Source organism: Phyllostomus discolor, chromosome 1 (assembly GCF_004126475.2).
Source record: "Phyllostomus discolor isolate MPI-MPIP mPhyDis1 chromosome 1, mPhyDis1.pri.v3, whole genome shotgun sequence".
Classification (NCBI taxonomy): domain Eukaryota; kingdom Metazoa; phylum Chordata; class Mammalia; order Chiroptera; family Phyllostomidae; genus Phyllostomus; species Phyllostomus discolor.
In genome coordinates this window covers 102,887,106-102,906,763 of record NC_040903.2, presented here as the reverse complement: position 1 = coordinate 102,906,763, position 19,658 = coordinate 102,887,106, and the positions used below count along the sequence as shown (strand labels likewise).

Here is a 19,658-nt window from a genome sequence, read left to right as displayed (position 1 = left end):
TGGCTGTGAACATTTCATAGCATCTTCAAAATATCTTCTCTCTCTCAAATATTCTCCACACTTATCTATCCAGGGCCCAAGTGGATAATTCAGAATTCAAGATAATCTTTTCATCTCAAAATCCTTAATTCAATTACACCTGCAAAGTTTCTTTTCCCCATGTAAAAGTAACACATTCACAGCCTCCAGAGATTAGGACATGGACAACTTTATGGCATCATTTTCTGTCTCCTGCAAGGGGAGAGTGGAAAAATAAAATAGGGAGATCTTTAGGAGACAGTTTCTCTAACTCAGGTAAGCAATGATGAAGACTTATATGAAGTCAAGGACAAGCAATTTCACTCCTAGATATTAACCAATAGAAGGAAAATTCAGGTCTACAAAACAACTTGTAAAAAATGCACATAGCGGCTTCTAATTCCAACTTAAAAACAATCCAAGTGTCCATCAACAGGAGATTGAGTAAACAAAATTGTGTTACATTCATACAGTGGAGCACTATTGAGCAATATAAAGGAACAAATATCTAATACTAGCAGAATGGATGAATCTCAAAAACATTATGCCAAATGAAAGAACTCAAAAAGAAAGAAACACTATATGATTCCAGTTGTTTGAAGTTCTAGAACAGGTGAAGCTAATTTGTCGTGAGGAAAATCAGGAGAGTGGTGGTTTCAAGAATGAGACCGAGGGTGAGATACCTGGAAAAGGTCATGAGGTAACCACGTGGGATGGCGGAAGTTTTCCGTATCTTTTCTTTTTTTTTCTTTTTTCTAAATGTTTCCTGCATGGTTTGTCTCCTCAGTCACTGTCCAAAGACTCTGAGAAGGTGTAGGAATATGCAAGCACAGACTCAAGGCCTGGCTTTCTCTCCAACATTGTGGAAAGGAACTGTACATCACAAGGCAGAACCCTATGCTCCCCTATGCCACCTGGACAGAGCCCGGGGAGAGTGACCTCCCAGGGTACCCACTTTGGTAGTTTTCTGTATCTTGACTGGGTTAACATTACTTGGGATTTAGTGTGTATTCACACACCTAAACTGTACACTCAGAACCTGAGCATTTTGTTGTTTGTGAATTATACATCATTTAAAAATGTGTTAAAATATGGTAGCAACAGTGGGGATAAAAAGACAGATTAGGAGCTACTTTGAATATAAAACTGACAATAATTTGTAAATTGTTGAATGCCAATTGAAGAAGAAAAAGAAAAAAGAGAAATAGGCAAAGACAAATTTCCAAACAACATTAAGTAAACAAAAGTCAACCAGTGTGTGTTGAGACATAAATTTTAGTTTTATTGACACTATGAAAATAAGACACAAAGTGTTGACTGACTTATAAAATAATAAAAATAAAACATACTTTAGAATTTATTTCTTATTCTTGTTGTCCTTTAATTCAAAGGACTAAATGTTAGCTATTAACTTCAGATGGGGGCAGTCACTGAGTTTGGATCCCTTGTGTGAAAAATTGGGCCGATAGGACTTAAGTCTATTTGCTAATTGGGAAAACATACATGTTTAACATAACTATCCTGTATTTCAGGACTGGTTTATGGGCAAAGAAATCCAGCAATTAGTGTTGTTTACTTAGAACATGAACAGAAGATATATCTTGAACTTTCCAGAGCCTTTGCCTGGTGTGAACCTTAATGCAGTCATCACTACATTCAAACTGACCCAAGGAATAGTTAAATTCAGTTAAGCTGTTTAATACTTTAAAAAGATGCTCTTATACTCAGTACCATCATTGTGAAGATAAGTAGGTCACTTTAGAGAATTTGAACAGTTATTTTTGGAGTTCATTTAATGTGAACAGACATCATCTGACTCTGTTATGATAATTCTGTTGGTTGTCTAACTCCAAGTTTCTTTTCTTTGCCCTGTCCTTTCCTCTCCTTTCTCCTCCCCTTCTTTCTTCTGTTTAAGGCTACTTCCCTCTGACTTTGTGTATAACATCTGGTTTCACATGCCATCTATAGGCTAATATCTCTTAAATTTCTATCTATAGTTCAGACCTCTTAAATAAGCCTCAAACTTACACGTCTCATATTATCCAAAGGCTGTAGGTTCAAAGAAACTCTAACTGCTTCTATTGTTTACAGAGTCCATAGCCTGAAAAATGACTTGAACCTCTGGTTATATAATATGCTCTTATTTCTCCCTACCTTTTCATATCTCTTCCAAAATTTTCTTTGGGGAGTCACAGTAAAACATTTAAACATTCTGTACTTTTATTCTGACTAGCTCATCTTGGAGAACCTTATTGCTTAGTTATCTATATTTAACAATTGGTATAACTACCAGCTGCTTATTTATTACCTAGGTTGTTTACTATTTTAATTAATGAAGTTTTATTTGTATCTGTGTCCTGAGGCAACTTAAAACAAAGGGATATAGTTTCTGAGCCTTTGCAAAATAAATTCATAAACACAAAAGCAATTTTCAGCCAGGCTAAAAAAACACAGTGTTTAACTGTCCATGAGCCACATAGTTCAAACTGAACACCATCATCATATTGACCTTGTGGGTCTCTGGTAAAACATTTTAAACTAAGAGTTGAGCAAAGTCGTACACAATTTTTTTGCAAGTTGAAATTTAGTTCAGATTTTTAAGAAAGCTGAGAAAAGAAAATAAATGGAAGGAGTGGAAGGAATGTCTCGTTGTCTGGAGAGCTTTCTTGGTGCTTCCACAAGGAGCCAGGATTTCTGCCTTTGTGCTTTCACAGCACCATCTGTGAAAAAAAAAGAGCCATGGCTTCTACTGTAGACCAGAAGAAACGTTCCACTTTTGGTGTCAGCCTGAGAGCAAATGATGTTTAGAAATCGAAAGAAAAACTTTCTTCAGGTCACACTTTTAATTTTTCCTGCAGTATCTGGTGGACATAGATGAAGCATTAAAGGTTTTATCCTTCCCATTTACTAAGACCTAAATGAAATGTAATGTTTTAGGAAGACAGCTAAGTTGACTGGAGGTTAAAATTTATTGTCTTGAATAGAATGTCACATGACCTGGAGGCATTATTAGGCTGAGAATAAACCAAAGACTGAGAAGTTAGAGGCTGTCACTCAAGAAAACACTCTTTGGAACCTGCAGAGAATTTCTGTTTTTGGTCATCAGTCATTTACATGGTGTGAAACCGGGCAAGTATCTTCACCTATTTCGGGTTTTTCACTTTAAAAATGAAATGTATAATGATAATAGCACCTGTCTCATAGTTGGGTAAATTAAAGGAGATAAAATCAGTAAAATATGTGGAACCCAGTCTAACATATAATTGTCAAATAAATGTTAATTAGCTTCACTCACATTTATAATGTGAATATGTCACATTTACATCCTACTTCAAAACGAATCATTTCTTAAAAGAATCTATTGTTGGAGGTATTGACTTAGATTTTAATGTCATTATTCTGTCAGTCAGGATTTTTGTATCAGCAAATGATAGAAAACCAACTCAAATGTTCTACAACCCAAAAAGGAAATGTATTAGTGATAGCTGAAAAATCCAGGGATAACTTCAGCTATGGATTTATGCTGGAGCTCTGATGATGCTGTCAGAACACAGCTTTTCTCAGTTCTACTCTGGATTCTGCTGTCCAAGCTTTATTCTTGGCCTTCTGGGGTTTCAGATCCTTATCCCTAGTCTCAGCTTGAATGGCAGCACAGTAGATGTTCAGTCAGTGTCACTGCCCTTGCCTCTTCCTACTTTCACTCTGTAAACTCTCTTTCTTATCCTTGAGTCTAGGTCCTTTGGGTGTTTTCTTCTTGGCCTCTTCTACTTTAGAGATCACTTTACTCTCTCTTTTTTAATTTTTTCCTTCTGGCTTCCAGTCTGCCATTCTTTCTAAGAAGCCAGTTTAGCTCTTCACAGACTCATCAGCTCATACAGCAGAGCTTAAGAGTCCCTGTCCCCAACAGCTGGGTGCATATCCCTTCATTCATGTTCTTTTCAGGAATGTAATATATACGTTACCATGTTTAAGACAATCCTCCATCTAGTCCTGAGAAGGCCCAATCTTCATTTCTTACTTGATTTTTAAATACTTCAAACTGGTGTATTTTTAAATTTTATAATATAAATTCTTATTTCCAAAAAGTTTTCTTCATGGGAAGTTTGAAAAACAAAAAGAAATATGAATTAGAAGAGCTCATCGATCAAATGAAAATGCTTACAGTTCCAGGACCTAGAGATAGCTATTATCACCTTCTTGGTCCTTCCTTCCTCCCTCCCTCCCTCCCTCCCTCCTTCCTTCCTTCCATCTATCCATCCATTCATTTTCTGTCTTCTCATTTGAACACATATACATGTTTAATGGTATCACAAGTTTCTTCTACTCTCTGACTGTTTTTTAGTCTTCTCCTTGGGATCTTCCTCATTTTTCTTTTTCTGTTTTTTTTTTTTTAAGATTTTATTTATTTATTTTTAGAGAGGGGGAAGGGAAGGAAAAAAAGAGGGAGAGAAACATCAATGTGAGAGGGAAACATTGATTATTTGCCTCTCTCATGAACCCCAACTGGAACCTAACAGCAATCCTGACTGGGAATCAAACCAACAACTTTTCAGTTTGGAAGACATGAACAGATGTCTTCTGAACTGAAACATTTTGTTTTGCCTTGTGGGATAACACCTAACCAACTGAGCCACACCAGTCAGGGCATATTCTGGTCTTCTCTTGACTCTCAAATCAATATAAATCAAACTCAGTGATATGAATTGAAGTTTCTTATGCAGTTGTAATCAGTGAAAGCATTGGACCCTGACAAAATACAGTCTACAGTATGCCAAAACTTTAAAACTTGCCTCAGACTGAGATTTGAAGAGTCATAGGGAACATGCAATAACATTTTCTAAGACACTATTTTCTGAGTCCGACTGATATGTGCATAAAAAGTGTTTTAGAGGACAAATTGAGTTTTTTTGTAATCCCATCTTATCACTATCTGTTATATAAAAGTGAAAATAACTTTGGATGAAACAACATGGGCACAAATCAGATCAGAGTTGTTTATTTAGATGTAGGAATCCTGGGGCTCTTAGAGACCTCAAGTCACAGGAGAGAGAATAGCAGTGACTAAGCTTGGAAAACTAGCAGGGGAAGAAAAGGCACCCATGGACTAAGGCACCCATGGGTGGTCTTTCAAATCACCCATAGACCAAGACTGAAATGTGCTGCCCAGCTGAGAGAAGATGAAATCACCATAAGGTCTAAGTCAAATCAACCGGCGACTGAAAAACTGATTTGGAGATGATTTCTACCATCTTATCCTTGATAGAACAAGGAGGTAGAGGAAGAAAACACTTTGAGTTACAGCTTTCTTGTCTTTGTGTTTTTATTCTCTATGATTATGCATTATTAAAATGAAATTATTCCATAGTGAGTCAGTTAGAGGGAACTACTTGTGTAATAATGAATATTTACTTCACATCAGAATGCATAGACTAGGCTTTGTCAGGCTAAGCCTACTTATTATGAAAAATGGGAGATGCCATTCTCTATGGTCATAATTTGGCAAGAGCAAAGAAAAATGAAGTTTAATTTGAACTGTGTTGCATTATTAAAAAGAGAGAGAGGGTTAGATGTAGATAGACTTGTAAATATTTAAGTTAGATTTTCTCGATGTCTTAAAGAATTTTATAGATAAATCAGACTATCCAGTTAAAGAATTCGATAAAATAATATAGCAATATTAATCCTCTACCAGAAAGGATCACTTAAAAGGAATATTAGGACCCACTGAAGTCTTTTCCCCTTTAACAAGTAGGACTACCTCGGTTCATGGGGAGGCCTGATAGTGTAGTGGTTACCAGGCTAGACTGGTGCTAGATTGTGGGGTTGGAAACCTCACTTCACTTCTTACCGACAGTGGGACCATTAATGAGTTTCTTAACCAATATGTGCTTCAATTTTCCCATATGCAAAGTAGAGATAATAATAGTACCTACCTAATAAGGTTGCTGTAAATTAAAAGAATTGGTAGGCAAAATGTATGTAGAAAATTGTTAAATAAGCAAGTCATTACTAGGACTACTAATCATTATTAGTTTTATCACTCATGTTGTTCTACATAAGAGTGATTATACTACTGAAATTCCAGGACTCAACAGCAAAAAAAAAAAAAAAGATTCAAAGACAAACAGAAAAAAAACTAGGACATCATCCATAGCCCTAATGAATATGGAGAAATCAGAGAAGGAATTCCCTAAATCTTTGGGTTTTATTAACTGTAAGGATTAATCACAAAGGGGTCAAAAGACCAATTAGGTGAGAAGGTGATCTTAGATGGCTTCCAGCTTTCTTCTCTTTAAGGTACAAGTAAATGACAAATGTATTTTGTCCCTACTATATTACATGAAAATATGCTTTCTTGTATCTGGCTTCAAATTGACATCTTCAACACTTTTAATCTTTACCATTTAGCAGGGTCCCAAGGCCTATCAATTAATATTATACAATAACTCGGGATGTTCCATTTTCTATTTCATGTTTCTGTTTCTAAATGTGGATAAACAGTCTCTATAAAACTACACCTAAATTCAGATTCAGAGAGAAAGTGCTGAAAAATAGAGTGAGTGTGCACTGTCACTGTTACAGAACAAACAAGGGGGGGCCTGGGACGATATACTGTTACTGAAAAAAAGCCCCCAGGTCCGTCATGTCCACTGCCAGAGGAAAGACGTCTCTCAATGCCAGAGATTCGTGAAAAGGAAAGGAAATGTTTATTTAATGCTATACAGACCTAAAGTAGTGACCTAATGTCTTCACCAAAATCCCAAAGTCCCTTAAAACACCCACAAACACACAGTCCTTCCTTCCTTCCCCCTTTGCCCAGTCCAGAGTACCGTATCTCAGGAAAGGAAATAGAAGTCCATGGCTCAGGCAGTCCTCTGGTTCTTCCCAGTTAGTATTCCATTTCGACTGGGAGACCTCCCTGGGTTCTCGGCACCCTCAGCTGAGTCGCCAGGATCTCTGCTAAAACCAGGTGGTGGTTCCCCCTTCTAAAGCTGAGGGAGTCCCCACTCAGCCAAAACCACATGGTTCTCTCCCTCAGGGTTGCGGGAGTCTCCACTCTGTCAAGGCCGCATCTTCTCCCTCCAATGGCTGCCGTGTCTGGGTTTAAATCCCCATGCCAATCTTCCTCTGCAGCCCCATTTCCAACTCCTCCTACACCCGGGCACACTTGCCCTCAATCTGCTGTCTTCTCCAGCTTTTCTGGTCGCCATCGTGGGTCTGGGCAGGTGTGACCCCATGTCATGGAGCCAATCTTCTCCGAGCTCCCACGCAGGTGCTGTAACTCAGGGGACTTCCCCCCAGTCCCATCTTGGGGGGAAGGTCCCTCTCCATCCCCTTGGCCTAGAGCATGGCCATAGCTATTTAGCATATCTAAGTGACCAGCCAAAGGCTATAGGTTGTTCATGACCATGCCATGGATTAGCTGCAAAGCTGCCCTGCATGTTCTTGCTCTGTGTGCCCCTTCCTCCAACTCACACCTGTGGGGGAAGGGGTGAAGACATCTTAAAATCTCCTGGACACCTTGAGTTTTGGATCCCATTTCAAATGCCTATTTGGGGTCCCCCCTCTTGGCTGCACCCTGTAACATCACCAAGTTCCTTGTATAGACTTAAAATTAATATGCTTAATTCCTAAAATTGCATTATGAGATGCCTATTATTCTTAGAATATTGATAAAGTAAGTAGCTTGCCCTAAATCACCCAAATAGAAGACGATGCCTGTTTTTTTTTTATTGAACAGTTTTGTTGATTGTAAATACAATGAGTTCAATTCAAAAGTTCAGAGAGCTTAGTTTCTTAACCAACATGTGCTTAGAACCAGAAACTCTCCCTTTGTTACTTAACTGTTTATTTTCAAGTCATTTAACCTTTCTGGTCTTTACCTTCTACTGTATTAAAAGAGGCAATGGCCAGCTGCCTACATCAAAGAATTGTTATGAGGATTAAGTGAGATAATGACTAGAAAATGCTTCAGAATTAGACAAGTTCTAGTTTTAAATCCCCACTTTACCACTTAAGGAGCCTGGCCAAGTTTTCTTAACTCTGCATCTAAATGTTCTAATCTGCAAAACTGGGTGAGTAGTGCCTACTTTTTAAGCTGTAATAAGTACATAATGAACCTAGCCCAAACACTAGATCACAATATACACTGTATAGATTGTTGTAGTTAATATATTTTTGTAATTTAAAATATTTTATATATTTAATTCTAGGATGTCCATTCTACTCATAATTGTACAATTATTAAAATGTAAATTTTAAAATGTTGGAAGATATCTGAATACATGGCAGAAATTAAAGTCTAAAATTCTTTCTATATTTTGTAAATAAATTGTCAGAAGACATTTGTCAAGGGTCTGAACACTAAAATACTTATTTTCCATACAATGGCTACTACATTTAAACCCTACACATGGAAAGGTTGTGACCTATTACCATGATACCATATTTGATAAAGGCTAGTTGTGATCTTTTTGTAATTTGGAAACATAAAATGTAAACAGAAATACATATTCCAGCTAGAAGTAGACTGACAGTTGATTCACAAATCCGTTCTCCCTTTCTTTCCTTATTAGCAGAGCTTTTGTTGGGTACACAGTTGCCCAGTTAGAACATGTATTCCCCATTCCCCCTTGTAGCTTGACATGTCCATGCAATGAGGTACCTGCCAATGGAAGAGGAACAGAAGTGAGTGGCCCCTATCAAGTTTACTCCTTAAAGCACTCCACCTGCACTCCACCAGGCTCCCTCCCCTTTCCTTCCGAAGCATGGTGATAACCACCCCATACTTGGGAGCTTTGTGTTAGGGATAGAGAGAGAGTTGCCTCTTCAGTATGGGTTCCTGAAGAGTCTTCTGGAGTGAAGTTGCCCCATGTGCTTGGACTAGATGGACTGTTTCATGGGAGACGTAAACGTCTTTCTTATTTAAGCCATGGCATTGGAGTCTCTTTGTGATAAAAGCCCAAACTTTACCCTCACAATACACAATTAAAGGCAGAACATGGGTGACTGGGTTTGTCAACCATTTCCTTTCTCCAGGAGGCATGAATCCTATCAAAAAAAAAAAAAAAAACTTTATAAAGCAGCCACAATTATAATGGAATAAAGCATTAAGGTTAAGTTTAATTTACAATTATCAAAGGTGAAATGAAGTTTTGTCTTAAATGGAATTTTTTTAAAACCAAAGAGCTCTATTTTCTTCTTTATCACATAGATGGGACCTTTCACATGAACAAATATCTATCTAAATTGATCGATTTCTTCAAATGCAAATCACAAAGTGTTTCAATCCAGTCACTGATGGTCAGCTGAATCATAAGCCACATGGCCTCAGGGTGTGCTCAGAAACTAGTTCTCTGGAGGTTGGAGGCAGAAAATGTCTGAGCAACCAGCGGACTGTTTTCTGTCTTTGAGGCTCCAGCAGTTGGAGCTCAAGCATCAAACATCTAAGAAAGGACTTTTAATCAGCAGTGGTTTTCAAAGTCAAATGGCCACCATGCTTACATTTTCAGGGGTGATTTTTCATGGTGAGAACATGGTGAGAATCTTGATTTAGAACAGTTTTTCAATATAATTGGTTTCCTTTACAATCCTGAGGGATAAAAGAGAGTCCACAGGTTTTATCAGACTGCTAAGCAGTCCACAGCACTGCAGCATTTGAAAAACCTTGACCTTAGGTAGTGGGGACTAGTAGGTCCTGGCTGGGGCTCAGCACTCCATTCAAACTGGCTCTAGATGAAAGCTGGAGTACACTTCTAGCTGGAAATCAGCCCTGCAGGAATCAAATAGGATTTGAGAGTTCAGTTCAGGACCTCAGAGTTCAGTTTTAATACCCTTCTGTTCTTCCTTTCCCTCACCAACATGGACATTGAGTGTAGCCTCGCTAGCAGACTATACCCAACTCCACAAAAATCTTTAAAAACCTTGTTTATACACTAAATTTTTCACCAATGACTTTTAAGTGATTGGTAAGATGTTTCTATAAACTAAGCTCAGTGTAAATATAAATTCAAGAATATATTATTTTACAAGAAAAATGGTCAAATGTCTAATTCGTGATCCTACCAGAGACATAATTATTTTAGGCTAAATAAACTCAACTACTGTGTTTTATAAACTCTTGGGAAACAGCCAAATGTGTCTAAGTTTTGCTGAGCAGTTTCTATCATTTATACATCCTTTTATGTTTGAAAAGGACTTTTTTTTTTTTGCATATCCCTATGGGGTATACCCATCCAAAACTGCATGGTAAAAATCCATTCAAAACCAAATCTACTTTGATGTTTCCCATATCTTTTATCTTCCAGTAGAAAGCAAATAGTCCTACTTCACATTCTTTAAATACCAGCTAAGATTAAGAATTTCCAGTGAGGTAGAATCACTGACAGGAAGTCAGATAGGGCTGAGGAAACTTGGATTCAGATGTAAGTTTAGGACTCACCAGCTGGAGAGATTTGGCCACACCACTTAATTCGGTGTTTTTCAAGTTGGTGACATGTTAGAACCATCCAAAAAATGTATAAAATATGATTATTGAGGTCTTCTCCTTCACCAGGCTTGGGTGTAAATAGTTTGGTGTGAGGTCTAGCACTCCATAATGTTGCAAATCTCCATTTGGTTATTATTTGAGTCTCAAGACTCCCATTTGATTCAAAACAAAAGAACCTAAATTTTTTGTGTCCTGGGACTATTATGAAGATCAGTAGGTAGAGTATTTTAACATTTTAAAACTTGAAGCACTACAAAATTAATGACGATGAGGCAACGTGATGGAAGAGTTCTGCATCCCTTGTGAAGCATTACTGATGTTTCAGTTCCAATGTGTAAAGTGAGTAAAGCCAATGCAAAATATCTGAAAAGTAAAGGTTAATTATTGTCATTATGGTTGTTTTGCTTCTTCCCTTCATTGTCAAATAAATCCTGGCTTATTTATTTCTCTCAGGATAAGTAATGATGAAAATAATTGTATAATATTGCTAACATAAATAAAGATGATTTTTATTATTTTATTTGGACATTAAAATCAGAAACTGCTTTACCTTTGCTAGGGGGTTGACATTTGGGTGCCTGTGTAAATATTTTTTATAATGAATGTTTTGATTTGTTAAGAAATTTAATAATATTTCTCAAGATTTAGGCATTATGTTTGTTTATTTCTTTATGTTGATTTTAGAGCAAGAATAACATACCCTCTAGGTTACTGGCTTCATAGGACCATTCAAGGTGGTGCCTCGGGTCAGGTTCCCCAGCGGCAGAGCCTGAGATGAAGATTGGAAGGAAGTGAGTAAAGCCAGCAAGGACAGGGTACGAGCTAAGCAAGGGTGTGTCTTCAGAACTCTAGCCTCAGTCCAATCCCACAGAGAACTCGGGAGCATCAGTAGCACCACAGTTGGTCCCACTTGAAGCAAAGAAGACAGCCAAGAAGACCCTTTTGTACCCCAGGGTCAGTCAGATTTTGAATGAAGACAGTTTTCTGGAGAAGAGGGCACCCGTGTGCCATAGCAGTAAAACTCATGCCGCTGGAGTGGCTACACTGACTAGTAAAAGAAGCCTAGGAAGGATTCCCACAGCATTTAACTCAGCATTTAATCCCCTGCCCCAAATATTATCCTCTCCATTTATCATTTCCTGTTAATAGTTTCATTCCTTTGGGTATTTAAGTCAATGGCAAAATGAAACTATCCTTTGAAGGGCTTACATCTTAAGCTGACACCTTAGCTCTCAAAGGAAAAGACAATATTTGTTGAGCACCTACTAGGTTTTAGTCATTGTGATGTATTGTCATTCACAAATATTTTCTGATGTAGTTCTAGGATTATTTTATCTAGGGACATTTAGTGGTGTGAGAGCAAATCACATAATTAGGGTATTTGAAGAGGAGTAATTTCAAAGAAGACAAGACTAAATCTTGAGAATATGTACCGAATGTTAACACCTTTGTGTGTTCCCAATGTAACATAAAAGTTATTCAGGAAATCTTTGCTAGACACATAAATAAATAAACGACACTAAGAAATAGAAATGAACTATTAGCAGAATTGAGTCCAGTCACATTTTCTCCTAGAGATGGGGGAAGAAAAAGCACCTAAAAGGTAGAGATTTGATTTAGACTTAACAACACACTGAAACTAATTTTTTAAAAAAAGGCACTTGTGCAGCATAAAGGCATTATTTTTCTTCCATGATGATTTTATTTTAAAAAATTGAGATTCTAGTGTTATTCTGAGGTATTTGTCCTGAAAGATGATTGATTTAATGCAATATCTTACAAATTACCAATTGTGTCAATATTCTGTACATTCCCCCTCCGTGAACCAAAGTTAGAGTTTAGAGTTTTGTTGACTTGATCATCATAGTAGAAAAAATTTGTTCATTTCCTTACAATCTTCCAGGCAGAATGCCCATCAGATTTTCATTTGCTTTGCAAACACGTTCTTCTGGCGTGGCACATGACTTCATTAAATTGTGCTGGAACCCTTTTCTGGGGTTACAAAGAACAAACTGCAGGTGTGAGTTGGGATTTTTTCCTTGTCTACTTCCCTACATTGCTGACTGCCATCCTTATAAACTCCCCTGTCTGCTGTTTAATCAAAGGAGGTTTCAGAAAAATCTACCTTTTTCCTGTCATCAACAAGTCCCTTTACCAGTAAAAATAATTGGTCTGTATCCTGGGAATACTGGTATTTGTTCATTTTTTCTCTTCATACCAGAAAGATCAAACATTTGCAAAAATAAACACATACTTCATTTCCTCATCTCAGCATCTTGCAGCTGTCTGAAAACCATATCGTCTCCTATGGGCCCAGTGAACCATTTGAAGTGTGCACTATTTTTATTCTAAATGTTAACACATAAGCAAGTGTTTTATTAAAAATTAGTAAAATGCTAAACACATTTTGAGTTCACATATAAATAGGCTGGCCTTCTTCTAGGAACAGAACATAATAATAAGCCACATCTCCTTGGAGTTTCTCTTTTATGAGCAATAGATTTATACTGATCTGTTTATAGTCTCTACATAGTCACCTTGGTGCTTTCCTGCAGATGCTGAAAGTGCTTGGATAGAAGAGGTCTCTGGTGATGGAACAGAATCAGACTAGTTGGTATTAAATACATGCTTTGCCTCAGTTCAGTAATCTTACCTGCTGTTTTCTACCTTTCCCCTCCCTGACCCACGCGAACACAGTAGTCCCCCCTTACCTGGGTTTTGCTTTTCACAGTTTCCGTTACCTGTGGTCAAATAATCTGGAAAAAAAAAATTCAAAAAATGATTTGTGGTCAAAGTAATTTAAATTTCAAAACATTCCAGAAATGAATGATTTGTAAGTTTTAAATTTCAAAAATCATTCCAGAAATGAATGATTTGTAAGTTTTAAAAGTCCTGAGCAGTGTGATGAAATCCCAGCCCATCTTCCCAGGTTGTGAAGCCGGCTTCTGTCCAGTGTATCCACACTGCATACTCTAACCCCCGTTAGTCACTTAGCAGGTTCTTAGTTGTTAGGCAGGCCCTTGTGGGTACTGCAGTGCTTGTGTTCAGGTAACTCTTATTGTACTTAATAGTGACCCCAAAGTGCAAGTGTAGTGATGCTGGCAATGTGGATATGCCAAAGAGAAGCTCTAAAGTGCTTCCTTTAAGTGAAAAGGTGAGTAGGTTACAATAAGATATTTAGAGAGAGAGATCACATTTACATAACTTTTATTAAAGTATATCATTCTAATTGTTCTATTGTGTTATTAGTTATTGTTGTTAATTTTGTTTTTAGACTTTGAAAAAAATTTTTTTTAGAGAGAGGAAGGGAGGGAGAGAGGGTGAGAAACATGTGTGGTTGCTTCTCGAGCACCCCTTATAGGAAACCTGGCCCGCAACCCAGGCATGTGCCCTGACTGGGAATCAAACCAGCGACCCTTTGGTTTGCAGGCTGGCACTCAGTCCACTGAGCCACACCAGCCAGGGGCTGTTGTTAATTTCTTATTGTGCTTAATTTATAATTAAATTTTATCATATATATATACATATGAAAAACATAATACAGGGCTCCTATCTGTGGTTATAGGTGTCCCCCAGGGTCTTGGAACATATCCCCCAAGGATAAAGGGAAACTACTGCAATACATTTAACATGCTGGACACTGTTCCTCAGGTGGGATATCCAGGTGAAGCAGAGTCCTGGCAGAGCAGCTATAATTCCCACACACAGCTTAAGTCCAGCTCTATCTCATGAAAGAAGCAGATCATGGAATAGAAGATTGAAAATTTTAACAGGCGTGATACTCTTGACTCCACTGTATTAATTAGTATTGATGATTCATTTGAAAATGTTGCTCTCTTAACTGTTGTAAGTACCACATGACCTGTGATATATGTTCTAATGACTCACAGCACTGCAGATGCTCAAACCAATACATCAACAGACCACTCACAAGGAGTGGTCAACAGTTCACAACTAATTCCTGCACGCAGCCCAGGAGGTAGTGTGATAGCAGTGGGGACATGACTACAGAGGGGTTAGGAAAACTGAGTGTTACCTGTGCACCTGTGGATAACTATTTCCAAATTTACTTCAACACCGTGAAACTGGATTAGATGATTTCTAAACTCTCTAAACAGGAACTTAAAATCACAGTCTTAGGTCTTCAAGAATTAACTAGTCCTTAGAGATTGGCTAATGAAAACTTCTGGTAGGCTGACAAAGGTGGAATTTGCAAATGTACCTAGTGGTACTGATGTGGACAGCTTGGTGAACATGGGCTCCATGTGGGACACTGGGTCAGAGATTATCTCCAACCCTTTCAAAGACTGAGAAGAGTAAGTAGTAATCTCTTTTTACAATGAGGAAACAGACTTCAAGTGGTAGATGTCCTGACCAAGGTACCCCTGCCACCCTGCGAAGTTATGCAGAGAACCCTTCTACTAAAGCCACACATATTCAAATACACCACAGGTTTTGGTGCATCTAGCACCAGGACACAGCCTCCTTTTCTTCTGAGCTTTTAAACTTCTGTGAGTACCCTAAATGTCCAACAACAGGCTGTCATACATGTATCATAGTACAGTGACATGATGTAAAACCAGTAGATAAAATGATGGGAACCATTCAAGTATATTGTTGAGGAAAAGTTAGTATAACAACTTGATAAATGTATATTTTTAGTTATATAAATATATCAAAGTGTTCAAAGTGCTCAAATTGGGGTGCACTCAATTTTTCTTCTATTTCTCTATGAGGTTTCTAATTTACTACAATGAACAACTGTGACCTTATTGCTTAATGGTGTTGAGTCTCATTTTGCTCATCTGTAATAAGGTTACTGCAAGGGTCATGTGACAAATTTTTTTAAATTTTCGGTTACCCTAGTGCCTGGCCCATTGTATGTGCTAAATAAATGGTGGTCACTGAGAGAACATGAAAACCTTGTTATAAAATGAGTTCCACTTTCACTTCAATTGCTGCCTAATATATATTTATTATAAATGTCAATTGAATTAAAATTAATGTTTAAATTCTTTGATAGCTTACAACATCTTGAAGGATAATTGTAGTCACTAGGAGGTACAGCTCAACCAAAGCTGGACTATAGCTTGTGTTTATCGAGGCCAAGGCTTCAAGTAGTAATGCATTTGATGCTATATAATTAATACATAAAAGTTACTGAAATTCAAGTGCAGCAGAAGCTCCAGCTGGAGTCTAAACTATGATGTTTACTCTGGGGTATAGGTTTTGTCTCAGCATGTCCAGGAGACAAGTAAAGTCTACCTCTCATGTATCTATTTTCCTGAGGGACCAAGGGTTCTTCTAGGCAAAAACCTAAGGTAGTACAAGCACTCAAGTTTAAATAAAAAAAAAAATAGGGCAGGTTTGCAGGAGAGTGTTAGTGTGTTTACTGCACTTTGGCCAAGCAAGCGGAATGTCCCACTGACCCAAATTCAAGGAGTTATGGCCCAGAGCTGGCTTTCAAGGAGGACAGGGAGTCATGTATGGAAATTTAACAAGAATCTAAGGACTCCTTGGAGCAACAGCATTTGTGTATTGAGGAGTTTGTGGACCTGCCTGTCCAATATATTTTAGAAAAGAAAATTTGTTTTCTTGTTAGACAGATCCCCAAACCAACTAATACAGCCTCAGGATTGAGGGTAGCTATTGTGAGAATGCAAGAGGATGCTAAATCAGCAACCCTTTTCTCTCAGTAATCTACCTTTTTAAAAAAGTGCTGCACAAAAATCCTCTGCTCGTGTTTTCATTTTTCCTAGTGTCTTTTTAGGATGAGTCCTGACAGATCATTGAATGACTGTCCCTTGGACAATGAATACAGATAGTTGAGCAATGAGCTTGGGAATTTTAAAATGCTGATGAGATGATATTCTTATAACTTAATCATCTTGAGTTCCCTAACATTCTTTTTATCTGTCAACATTACCGCATTAAAATTTTATCATGCTTGAAATGTTTATTCCTATAGTCTAAATCACTCCAGATAGCAATTTTTCCCCTTCTTAAATCTATCACTATTTCACTAGATGGTTGTTTTTATTTCATCAGATGATATAAACTAGCATAACCTAGAGCTTGAATATGTACTATCATGGGATTCGTGTTTGTTTAAGATGACACACCCATTCCATTGATTAAAATGGAAGCCGCAGCAGGTTGGGGATTGTGTTTATCAGCACTCAGAAAGGCAAATAAAAAGACCATGATGAAATCACAGTCAGTTGTCAGGGTTTTCCTACTCTCGATAGGAACACACTTTTGCCATACCCATAAAATGGGTGTGTCGTCCTGGTTCTATAAGCAAATTACACATTTCTGGGTGTGATGATCTTGTGATATACTGCTTGGTATCTGTTAGAGGAGAGGTCACAGCCTTCCTCAACCACACGTTGCTGGAAGGACCTAATACCTCACACAGCTGTACTTTGTCTCATTTTTATTCCTAAAGAGAGGAGATGGGTTAATAGCTGTATAGACAGAAAATTGTTTACAGAAGGAGTTGGAAACAGAGCTGTAAAGCCATAATGTCTTCCAGACCAACTCAGACCAACTTTTAGCAATCATAATAGACTCTCAGTATTAGTCAGATAGAGGGTTTTTCTCCCCTTTTCCAAATCTCCTTTAGAAGTTGACTTTTTAAAATATTTCTTTATTCTTGGCCTCTCAAACAAGAGACCTATCTTAACATTTTTTTAAAAATAAGCTCTCTCTATCAATTGTCTTGACTCAAATTTTCCTATATCTGCCCCTATCTGTGATAATTTTAGATTCTCAGATCTTATTTTCTTCTCACACTTTATTCATCTTTATATTTGACTAATCAAAATATCTTTGTTAACACTTGATACATACATCAATGCTCCAATGATACACTGGATTTTTTGGTTCCTTCAATGGTGTTACTTCCCTTCTACATTCTTGCCTGTATACAGAATCTGATCATTTCAATCTGTCCAAAAATGTCTGGCTTTGTTTCAGTTTTCCTTGTCAAGTAAAGTTCCCTTTATTATAGAAGTTCTAGTTTTTTACTTACTTTTGAGAGAAAATATGCATGATTACTTAGATCCAACTGATGTCATTCATATTTTTAAAGTCATCCTTATTTCACTGAGTTAGTTCTGTATTGGTATTTTTGGGGGGTAATTTTTTTCTCACTGTTTTAGTTTTATTTAAGCCCTACCCTTCCATAATGAATGGGGACAATTTATACTTAAGAAAGAATCATCAGTAATATTTAGGGATCATAATAACACACAAGGACAGCTGGTTCTGCCATAAAACTTTGTTATCACTAAGAACTATATAACTAATCATGTTCAACTTTCTACATCAGACAAATACAGTCAGTTCTCTCTTCCCTTAAGAAAAAAGAACCAAGGGGATCTCAAGGAATAAACTAACACAGTGATTATATACCATAGAATCTCTAGATGTACAACATCTTCATCTCTCTCTCTTCAAATGGATTTTGTTTTCTGCACTTTTAATTATTTTTGAAGCTTATGTGGGAACTCTTTTTATTCCCCTTTCCATGGTTATGGTCCATATGTCTTCTGAGCTGCTTTTAGGCTATTTACATATATTTCATGTTAGATAAAGAACTATTTGACGAGAAATTTCAGTTGCAAGAAATAGTCAGAATTCTTCTATAGAGCTAATCACAGGGCTCGGATGAGTTTTTTGTTCTAGACTGTGTCAGACCTGTGTTCTACTCAAAGTTGTAGTGCATCAAGAAGTAACTTTATAATGAAATTGGCTATCAGAAATAAAATCATGCCACTGAAAAGCTTTACAACTAAAAGGGACCTGAGTATTCAAATTCCATAAATTCAGGATGATTTTTTTCAGTATTTATATGCTTAACACCAGGTCATTTCCCAAAATTTTGGGGCTTAGTTCTCCCCTACCCCTGACTATTTTATTTATTATGAAGAAAGCTTTCTAAATTCTTAATAGGAAAGTACTAGCTTTTGGAGGGAGGATGTCTATGTTTGTAACTTTACAAACATAAATTATTACATGCTGCAGTAATACTATTTAGTATGTTTTATTTGCTTATTCACAGCAATACAATAAGGCCTGGAACTGTTGTTTCTTTTGCTTTTTATCTTCCTCAAATAACTTTTCTCATAGTTTCTCAAGTCCACTTATCTATCCTTCCTTCCGCTTTGATCATACCTTTTAGCTTGCCACTTCTAATCTCCTGTAGATTGGGAAATATTCAGGTAAATATTATATGTTAAATAATATTTACCAAGGCTCTCAGTGAGTGATTGGGAACATAATATAGGCTTTCATGCTGGAGTAGCTCCTTTTCTGTTTACTTTTGAAATAGGGGTGACAATCTTGAGATCTACCAGGAAGTGGAACACAGGACATTTCTCTCACCTATGCTTACTAGGAGGACGTTAGTATTCACCCATAACACAGGGGAGGAAAGTAGGCTTACTATGGTTCGTATGGAAAATAATACAATAATTAATAAATAATAAAACAAGAATAAACCATGTTTTGTGTACTCAAAACTATAAGCCTACTTTTGTCCCATCCTGCACTTGATTGAAGACAGGTTCTTATCCATACATTTGAATGAATGTGCAAAATACTACAGGCCTGAGAGAAAACTGGGATTTAATTCTTTCGCACATATTTTAATTTGTAATTTTGGGTTGCCTTATATATTCTACAGGTTTTTCTTAGACCAATAAACTGCTCCATTTAGAAAGGAATGAAGAGAGTATACTCATTTTAGAGCCATAGTGTGAAGTGCACTCAGAAGTCCTACGCTCTTGATCTAGGAGATGAAAGAAGCACTTTGTCGGGGATGCTGGCTTCCCAGGCCTTCTTCCCCTTTTCCAAGGAGATAAATGGAAATATTAGAGAATGACTGATGAAACAGAAGCACCATGGAACAGATCTTTCTTTATAAGTAGTGAAGCACTATTCCTCACAAATGGCAGGGTTCTCCTAACAGAGCAAATGCCTTCAATGATCTTTTTTTACATACTGCCTTCTCACCTTAAAAACAAGGATTTATGTGTATATATGTACACACATTTCCAGGCAGCAATTACAAGTAAAGTCAAAGGGAGGAAGCTGTGAACTGCTCTGGATCCAGGCATGGTTGACTACTAGTAGCAGAAATTCCTAA

General features: G+C 37.3%; 1 non-coding gene across 1 annotated transcript; it reads right to left on the bottom strand.

Annotated features, from left to right (window-relative positions):
• Positions 1-775: 775 nt before the first annotated feature.
• On the bottom strand, positions 776-978 carry LOC114493627. Its single transcript, XR_003684248.1, has one exon. It is a non-coding gene; the product is annotated as a small nucleolar RNA SNORA73 family (small nucleolar RNA).
• Positions 979-19,658: the final 18,680 nt, after the last annotated feature.